This window comes from Lytechinus variegatus, chromosome 2, assembly GCF_018143015.1.
Source record: "Lytechinus variegatus isolate NC3 chromosome 2, Lvar_3.0, whole genome shotgun sequence".
NCBI lineage: Eukaryota > Metazoa > Echinodermata > Echinoidea > Temnopleuroida > Toxopneustidae > Lytechinus > Lytechinus variegatus.
This window is the reverse complement of record NC_054741.1, coordinates 68,827,181-68,836,318: the sequence shown is the minus strand read 5'-3', so window position 1 is coordinate 68,836,318 and position 9,138 is coordinate 68,827,181.

Below are 9,138 nucleotides of genomic sequence, written 5' to 3'. Positions count from 1 at the left end.
ATAACAATTTCTGCTCGCGCTTTGCGCTTGCAGTAATTATCTAGTTACATACGCATCTTGTTCAGGTTCACAAACATTGCCCAGAATAGTCAATTTTCAGGTTAAAATATATACATGCAATTCCAAAAATTTTCAGCTCGCGCTTCGCGCTCACATATATGGAGCTTAAAATATCAAGATTTGACGTTAATATACAAAACATATTTTATCTCGGATATCGAGCTTTCATTATTTTTTTCAATTTACAAATTGATTTTTTTCTTGAAAGTGCTCTGTAAAATGTCCTTTTTAGGTCTAAATATTAATATTTTCAGCCAGGCGCGTACGCAGGATTTTTGAAAGGGGGGGGTTCGAGCTGATTTTTTTTTAAATCTCCCGCCCAGTCTCTAAAAAGTGATGAGCGGGGGGGGGAGGTGATGATTTTTTTCTTTTTTTTCAGCGCTGCAAATAAGACAATAACATTTAAGAGGGGATGGGTATGTAACAGTGCGGTCATGACCCGCGAGCGAGCAGAAATGTTCTCGTTTTTGCGTTGAAAACATAACCTTTTTGTCAATAGTTTGTTGGTATCATAGTCGATGCCACATGTCCTTCGGATCGTAGCACTCATGATATGGCCAACCGCGTAGCCAGGATTTCATTTTGGAGGGGGCGGTAAATGCACGCGAAGCGTGCCAACACTTACAGAGCGCGCGAAGCGCGCTCCCTAGGGGGTGGGTGCAGGGAGGGGGAGTTTCCCGCGCGAAGCGCGAAGCTTTTAGTGTTTCATAAATTTGAATGAAAAGGAGCCGTTTCTCTTGTCTCTAGTACCTCCAATTCGGTTGACTATATTGCGATTTTGAACCTTGTTTTCAAAAGTGATTGTAAACGCACAAAAGAGGTATACAATGGAGGAAATTAAAATGATAATAACTCCGCGCGAAGCGCGGAAGCTAAAGTGATTTATCAATTTTTCTTGCCACAAAAAGGGTCCCGAGAAAAGGGTATTCTCAAAGATATATTGAAACTTTCTTTGGAAAGATCAGATTTGATTACAAACAATTTAGCATCAGTGCATATTTTTAACTTGCAAAACAGAGGAGAATATTGGTAGAGAAAGATATTCCTCCCCGCGATGAGCAATGAAACTCTGAAATTTCAAAGGGCGGACGTTTCATCAAATGTAGATATCTCTAATACCCAATCGTCTCTAATTCAATTGATTTTCTAAGATTACTGAACTTCATTACAAGGAAAATAGTGCGCATAAAGTTGAAACTTCTGTGATTTATTGAAATTATCTATCTATATAATAAAGGATGATTAATTTTTTCGACTTATCATGAAGCGCTTCATTTTGAATATAAAGAAACTTAAGTGTCATTCAAAATTTCAAACTGAGGGCGCAAAACAGGACAGGAGATGAATGTATACAGGGAAATGACATGAAGTTTAATACAATTTGATAAAAAATATTGTACTTTTTTATTTAATACGACACGAATTCCATACCTTCCTCTTTTTAAATTAGGAACCTGTTTGCCCCCAAATTATGGTTGTTTATAGTAATGAGCTGAAAAGCGGGAGAAGCTGACTTTATGGAGGTGACGGCAGAAACTGATATAAAGATTTTACCCGCTCGGAGCCGACCAGACCAGAAGTTGCGCGATCAATTGAAAAAAAAGATAACTTCATACATTTACTTCGGCCTAACCTTACTCAAATTCATGCCCTAATGTATACAATTTTAACTTTAACTGGCAAGAAGCACATAGCTGAGGTGGAAAAACAGGGTTAGAGAAAAGGTGGGGGAACAATGGAGAACTTCAATATTGTCATTTAACCGCGCGTAGCGCGGAAGCAAAATTCATATATGAATTTAAAGCAAGAAGAGTGAAGGAGTTTCTCTTTTGAGAAAAAAATAAATAGAAAAAAACACAAAGCTACCTTTCTTCCCTTTCCTTCCTTCCTTCCCTTTTCCTTTTCTCCTCTCCTTTTTTCCCTTCTTTTTTTTCTTTTTGGGGACTTTTTTTTTGGGGGGGCGACCGCCCCCCTGGCTACGCGCCTGGATATGGCCTTGATCAGAACACTAGAAACTTGAGAAATGTCATGAATAATTACGAGCGAGCGGAGTGAGCGAGCCGAAATTTTCGCGTTTTCCCGTCAAAACATACATTTCTTGTCAATAGTTTATTAGTAAATCAAGTATTAGTCGATGCTACATGTCCTTCTATTCGTAACACTCATATTACGGCCTTGAACAGGAGACTAGATACTTATGGAATTTCATAAATTATTACGAGCGAGCGGAGCGAGCTAACCGACATTTTAACGTTTTCCGTCATTTTGGTTTTCATATTGGTAAAACATATTTTGTAAGAAAACGTATGTCTTTGTCTTGGTTCACTTGTATTCATAAGTATACATCATGATAATCATGTATGGCCTTGTTAATGGCGATACCGTGATCATGTCGGCGACATGCGGAAATAAAAAATATAATAAAATGGAGCGAGCGAAGCGAGCGGAAATTTTTTTATGTGTTTTTCGTCGGAAACATGAGATTCTGTTCATTATTGCTGTCATATACATTATTGGGTAGGGGAACTGTCCGTAACCAGACCAAGGAGTTATCAGGCTCTTGCCAGATAACTCCTTGACCAGACCGACCTCTGGGGAGACAAGCAAAAAAAAAAAAAGTTGAACCCCCGAAACCCCCCCCCCCTTGCGTACGCGCCTGTTTTCAGCTCACGCTACTCAGTCGCATTATTCGATTTGCACAGGTCTACTTCCTTATAAATTCTTACGTACCGTCCTTAAAATGCATCTTACACGAATTGTTTACTATCATGATTGCCAATTTGTTTAGAAAAAACACTGTTTTTGATTATGTCATATTCTTTACAATTGTTTACAATTTAGTAATTTTGGTACTTAATTTCCTTCTTTAATGTTGCTTTCACCCAAGAGTAAAACACAAAAAAAACACCTTGTAATTTTACCATTTAGGGCCTAAATGGTAAAATTACAAGGTGTTCTTGTTTGTATTATCTTTGCATAAAGTTTTTGAGCTTGCTGGAATGTGCACCAATCGTTTCATAATTTTTAGCTTCTTATTAGTTGAATTGTTTTAAAATAACAGGATTATAAGTCCTACTTGACAGTGTTAGTGTTGATAGATGCGTTATCGACTTTCAATATATTTTTACCTATAAAGGTGTCTTTTTACGTTTTATCTATTTGCCTGATTTCTTTCCTGAAATTGAACCCAAAATAAATATTCAAAAAATCAGATCAGTTGGAATCGGAGATATTCAGCATTTGTGATTATTATGACTAATCGTGTTCAATTGATCTATGAAAACTTAGTATGAGGGCCAGTTTACACATTTTCTGATGAATATATGCATAGCCAATTGGGAGATTTCGGGTGCAAGACCCCCCCCCCCATTTTTCATAATGCAGAAGGCGCCGCTAAACAAAAAAAAACGGAAAAAAGAAGAAAGTGAGAGAATAGGAAAAAGAGCAATATCAAAGAGAAAGAAAAAATTATCAAGGTAAGATAAAATAGAAAATATTTTGAAAAACCTGTGCCACCGACCAAAACTTAAAAAGGGTCCCGCTTCTAACATTGATGCTTGAGAGAAAGGATGATTTTATGGGGGTAATTGTCCTCAGGCAGGGGAAATTGTCCGGGGGTTATTGTCCAGGGGTAATTGTCCTCGAGGATAATTGTCCGGGGGGGGTAAGTGTCCTCGGGGGGCTTATTGTCCGAGGGTAGTTGTCCGGGGGGAATTGTCCGGGGGTGATTGTCCAGGGGTTAGTTGTCCGGGGGGGTAGTTGTCCGGGGGGTAGTTGTCCGGGGGGGTAGTTGTCCGGGGGGTAATTGTCCGGGGGGTAATTGTCCTAGAACCATTCACACAAATAACCATAACTTATCCGCAGCCAATCATAGCAGATGACGTATCCAAGATCAAAATATTCTTGAACTGGTGCTGAATATTATAGGCCTATCTTAGCTAGACAAAATTATACGCGATCCCCGGTCTTCTGTCTTCGTTTTCCAGACACCCAACAACAGGTCTGGAAAACGAAGACCGGGGACACGCGTAATGTCAATGGTAGTTGCAAACAGCAGTTAAGTTGAGACTGCTTGTACGTGATTGCGCAGTATGGGGTGTATTGTACGTTATAATTGTTATGTATTAATTATGCCCTAGCTGATAACGATATCCTTACAATTAATCATTAACTTATCAACCAATCATAACTGACTACATATCCAATATCAGAATATTCCTGAACTTGATCTGAACATAATAATGGTTTATTTTAGCTAGACGGATGCGATCCCCGGTCTTCTGTCTTCGTTTTCCAGACACCCAACAACGGGTTTGGAAAACGAAGATCGAAGACCGGGGACATGTGTTATGTCAATGGTAAAATTTTAATGCCAGCTGAGCGCGATCTATTGCTCAATCAATTAGCATTCACATCACGATATCCATGCAATTAATCATTAACTTATCAACCAATCATAACATATTACATATCCAATATCAGAATATTCCTGAATTTGATCTGAATAAAATAATGGTTTATTTTAGCTAGACGGATCGATGCGATCCCCGGTCTTCTGTCTTCGTTTTCCAGACACCCAACAACAGGTCTGGAAAACGAAGATGGAAGACCGGGGAGCGCGTTTCCGTTTTACACCCTGGCGAAGGCATTTTCCGGAAAAGTAACCAAAAAGCGACTAGTGAAGAGTCTACACACGTCGCTGGTTGCATGCAGCGTGCGACACAGGCGAGTCCACCACCGCATGCAATTTGCACAGTTACTGATCAGAGCACAGAGTTCCTCGGCACTTCATGTACAGAGAGAGTGGCAGTCAGGATCGAGTGAAATCCGAACATGCTTTTGCAGTCGCGTTGTTTATGATAGTATTTTTCTAAGAATAAATCATTAACTAAATGAATAGAATGACAGACAAAATAAAAATAAACAGATACTTATAATGGAAAGACAAATTGAAGTTTGATGGATTGATACACTTAGAAGCTGCCGAAAGATAGATATAGAAGACTGATAAATAGATAGAGACAATTAAGATAGACAGATAGATAGATAGATAGAAATAGAGGGGGAGAGAGAGAGAGAGAGGTGGATAGATAGATAGAAAGAGGGAGAAATGGATGGATAGATAGATAAATAGAGAGAGGGGGAGAGGTCGATATATAGAGGGAGAGGGGGAGAGAGAGAAAGGGAGAGAGAAGGATAGATAGAGAGAGGGAGAGAGAGATGTTATAGATAGAAATATGGACGCACGAAGAGAGGGAGAGAAAAAAGACAGACAGATGCTACAGAAGGAGAGAGATAGAGAATTTGAGAGATAGATAGATATATAGATAGAGAGAAATAGAGAAAGACAGAAAGATAGATAGAGGATTTGAGAGATAGATAGATAGAGAGAAATAGAGAAAGACAGACAGATAGAGGATTTGAGAGATAGATAGATGAGAGATAGATAAAGAGGGAGAGAGACAAAGAATATTAACAAATTAACAGATAGATACTCTAGTTAAAAAAATAGATAGATAAATAGATAGAGAGAGTGAGAGAAAGACAGACAGATGGATAGATAGATAGATAGAGAGAGATAGAGTATTAAATAGATAAAGAATGAAAGAGACAGAGAAGATTATTAACAAATTAACAGATAGATAGATACTCTAGTTAAAAAATAGATAAATAGATAGAAATAGAGAAAGACAGACAGATGGATAGATAGACGGATAGAGAGATAGATAGAGAATTTGAGAGATAAATAGATGTTAGATAGATAAAGAATGAGAGAAACAGAGAAGATAGACAAATTAACCGATACTGTAGTTTCATAGATAGATAAATAGATATAGAAGAAAGACAGACAGATGGATAGAGAGAGAGAGGTGGAGAATTTGAGAGATAGATGTCAGATAGATCAAGAATGAGAGAGAAGAGCGACAAATTAACAGATAGATACTGTAGTTACATAGGTAGGTAGAGAGAAATAGAGAAAGACAGACAGATGGCTGGATAGATAGAGAGAGATAGAGAATTTGAGATAGATAGATGTTAGATAAAGAATGAGAGAGACAGAGAAGATTATTAGATAGATAGATACTGCAGTTACATAGATAGATAGAGATAGAATTTGAGAGATAGATATATAGACAGATAGAGAGAAAGACAGACATCAGCAAATCGGCAAGGCAAATGATCAAGGCAAACATTCATATTGAACCTGGAAAGTATAAGCTCAGCTGCATTATTTGCAAGTATGTTCTGCGGATAACTTCGGTGCGGACTTTGGATCGCGCGCCCAGCTGATAATGTAAACAAACGTAGACGTAGACTCTTCACTAGTCGCTTTTTGGCTACTTTTCCGGAAAATGCCTTCGCCAGGGTGTAAAACGGAAACGTGCGACCGGGGACATGTGTTATGTCAATGGTACTAAAATTTTAATGCCAGCTGAGCTGAGCGCGATATATTGCTCGATGCAATTATCATTCACATCACGATATCCATACAATTAACTTATCAACCAATCATAAATGATTACATATCCAATATCAGAATATTCCTGAATTTGATCTGAATATAATTATGGTGCATTTTAGCTAGAAGGATGCGATCCCCGGTCTTCTGTCTTCGTTTTCCAGACACCCAACAACGGGTTTGGAAAACGAAGATCGAAGACCGGGGACCCACGTATTGTCAATGGGAGAACATGTGTAGGGGGCAAGGTCCAAAGTCCATTCTAACCCGCGCACGTGTTTTGTACACACTTTGCACTGCTTTGTACACACTTCGTGCGTGAACTACAAACGCTTTCACACGAGTGTGATACGTGTCCCCGGTCTTCGGTCTTCTGTCTTCGTTTTCCAGACACCCATGTATAAATACATGAGTAGAAAACCATGAATTAAACATTTTATCTCAAATTTGATTATTTTTGGTTTTAATCAAATCGGAGATAGAAAGGCCCATATCGACTGGCAATGAGCTTGAAATCAGTAAAGGTCAAGGGAACAGTCATTATGATGTTATTACACCAATCTATCCAGTAAACCCCAGTGTATTTTCCCCCTGATCCCTATAAAATAGGGAAGGCACAACATCGCCGCAGGCACCATCAGCTCATCATAGATTCTGAGCTAGAGAACAAGTGCCACGGGCAGCACCCCTGGAATTCTGGTAGGTGTGAAAAATCGATGTTACAAAAAATGATCTTAATTTTTAAATGAAACCCTTTTTTTTTTTTGCTTGTCAAATTTCTCAGGGGCAAAATGATCTTTATTTTTTCAGCGCACTTTTTTTTAATATTTCTTTAATTTGTAAAATTTTATAACACATGTCAAAAATCGTTCCCAATGAAGCGCCCCTTTCCATATTTGCGTTGCAAAAAAGGGCGGAAAGGGAAGAAAGAGTGGAAGGAAAAAATGGAAAGGAGAGGAGAAAAAGAACATGAAAAATAATAGGAAAAACACAAGTGAATAAAATAAGATGGGGGAAGACGTAGAAAATAGAATATCTGTGATGTCACTATATGATTTTTTTGCTCGCGCTATGTCGTCTTGGATAACCAGTTGTGTTTTTTAATCCTATCAATAGTTGTTGGGAAACCACTTCATAATCATAGCTTATATATTTTCTTTGTCAACTTTATTTACCAAATCACATATCTTTGTTTAGATAACACTCATATTAAGTCATCACTTTGCCACATTCCTTTTTTTTTGTTGGGGGGGGGATGGAGGAGGATAAGTGGGTAGGCTTTTTTTATTATTATTATGGTGTTATTTTTTTTGTGTGTAAGTAACTTGTGTTTATGTGATTTGCAATCATCTAATAATCATTTGTAAATTTTGTGATTTATTTTGATTTATTATAATAAACACAGAAATAAAAAAACATATCAATGGTATATAGCAGATAAATATATCACTCTGATAGCAGCATATTAGTCTGATAATTAAAAAAAGTTTTTGCTCTCGCTTCGCTATCTTATTCCTTGCAAAAATACATACATGACTTATTTTACTCATATGGAAAACTAGCGGACAGAAGGTCCTCGCTGCACGCGCGCACCCTTATAACACGCAGAATTCCCTTGCATCATACCCTTTTTCACAAACAAATGTGTATCAAGGACAAGCGTTGATTCAGATAGAATTTCCGCCCCCCTGAAATGAATGTTAATAACTTCTTCTATCAGATGACCATATTTTTTTTTACATTCAATTGGTGGGAAATATGGCACTTTATTACATTAAAATCACTAAAAACCATCCATAGTCAGGAATATGTATTGGGATAATGGGTTATTGGGACATTTTTATAGTACCCGGGTGGATTACATCTGTCGTCACATCGTTGGGTGATGGTATCAAGAATTTCCGCCCAGATTATAATAAAGGGCACATTATAAGGCAAATACTCATGAAAGAACCATGGAGATTGGTTAATAAGGAAATAGTGCACTTTTATCATCAAATCAGAGGAGATTTTCTTTGTGATACTGATGTCCGAAGAGCAAACCTACACTCGACGTGCATTCAACACATAGGGCTGGACAGAGCTTTTGTGTACGTCGGTGTGTTGTTCGAGTCACAGCGGTTTTCTAGCTCTTTCCATTGCAGTGCTGAACATTTTATTAGGAATATATAAATATATATACCTTGTCAGTCCGAACTATGGATATAAATATATCAGATACCATTATTTTTGCCAACAAAAATCAATTTTATTCTCTGAATTGGATATGTCTCTGAATGTTGTGACGGGTCCATTATGTATACGGGGGGTGCATCCTAGCTGATCACTGCATTGGTAAGTCTGAAATTTAAGTTTGCTTATTCATTTCACTTTAAATGATGTTTTAAATGTAAGGATAATTTATGAAATTGACACAAGATATTGCGAATCAACGCTGAAACATTATTTGTGAAGACATTTTATCCCTCTGTAATGCTATTTCCCCCATAAAGCCGCAATGGAACATTCTGCACCACTAGTCATACGATGATCGCGAGGTCTGCAAACGTCGTCTGCTATGTTTTTATATGTCCGGTACACTGTATGCAAGTTTTCGATATGAGGAGGCTTAAAATTTA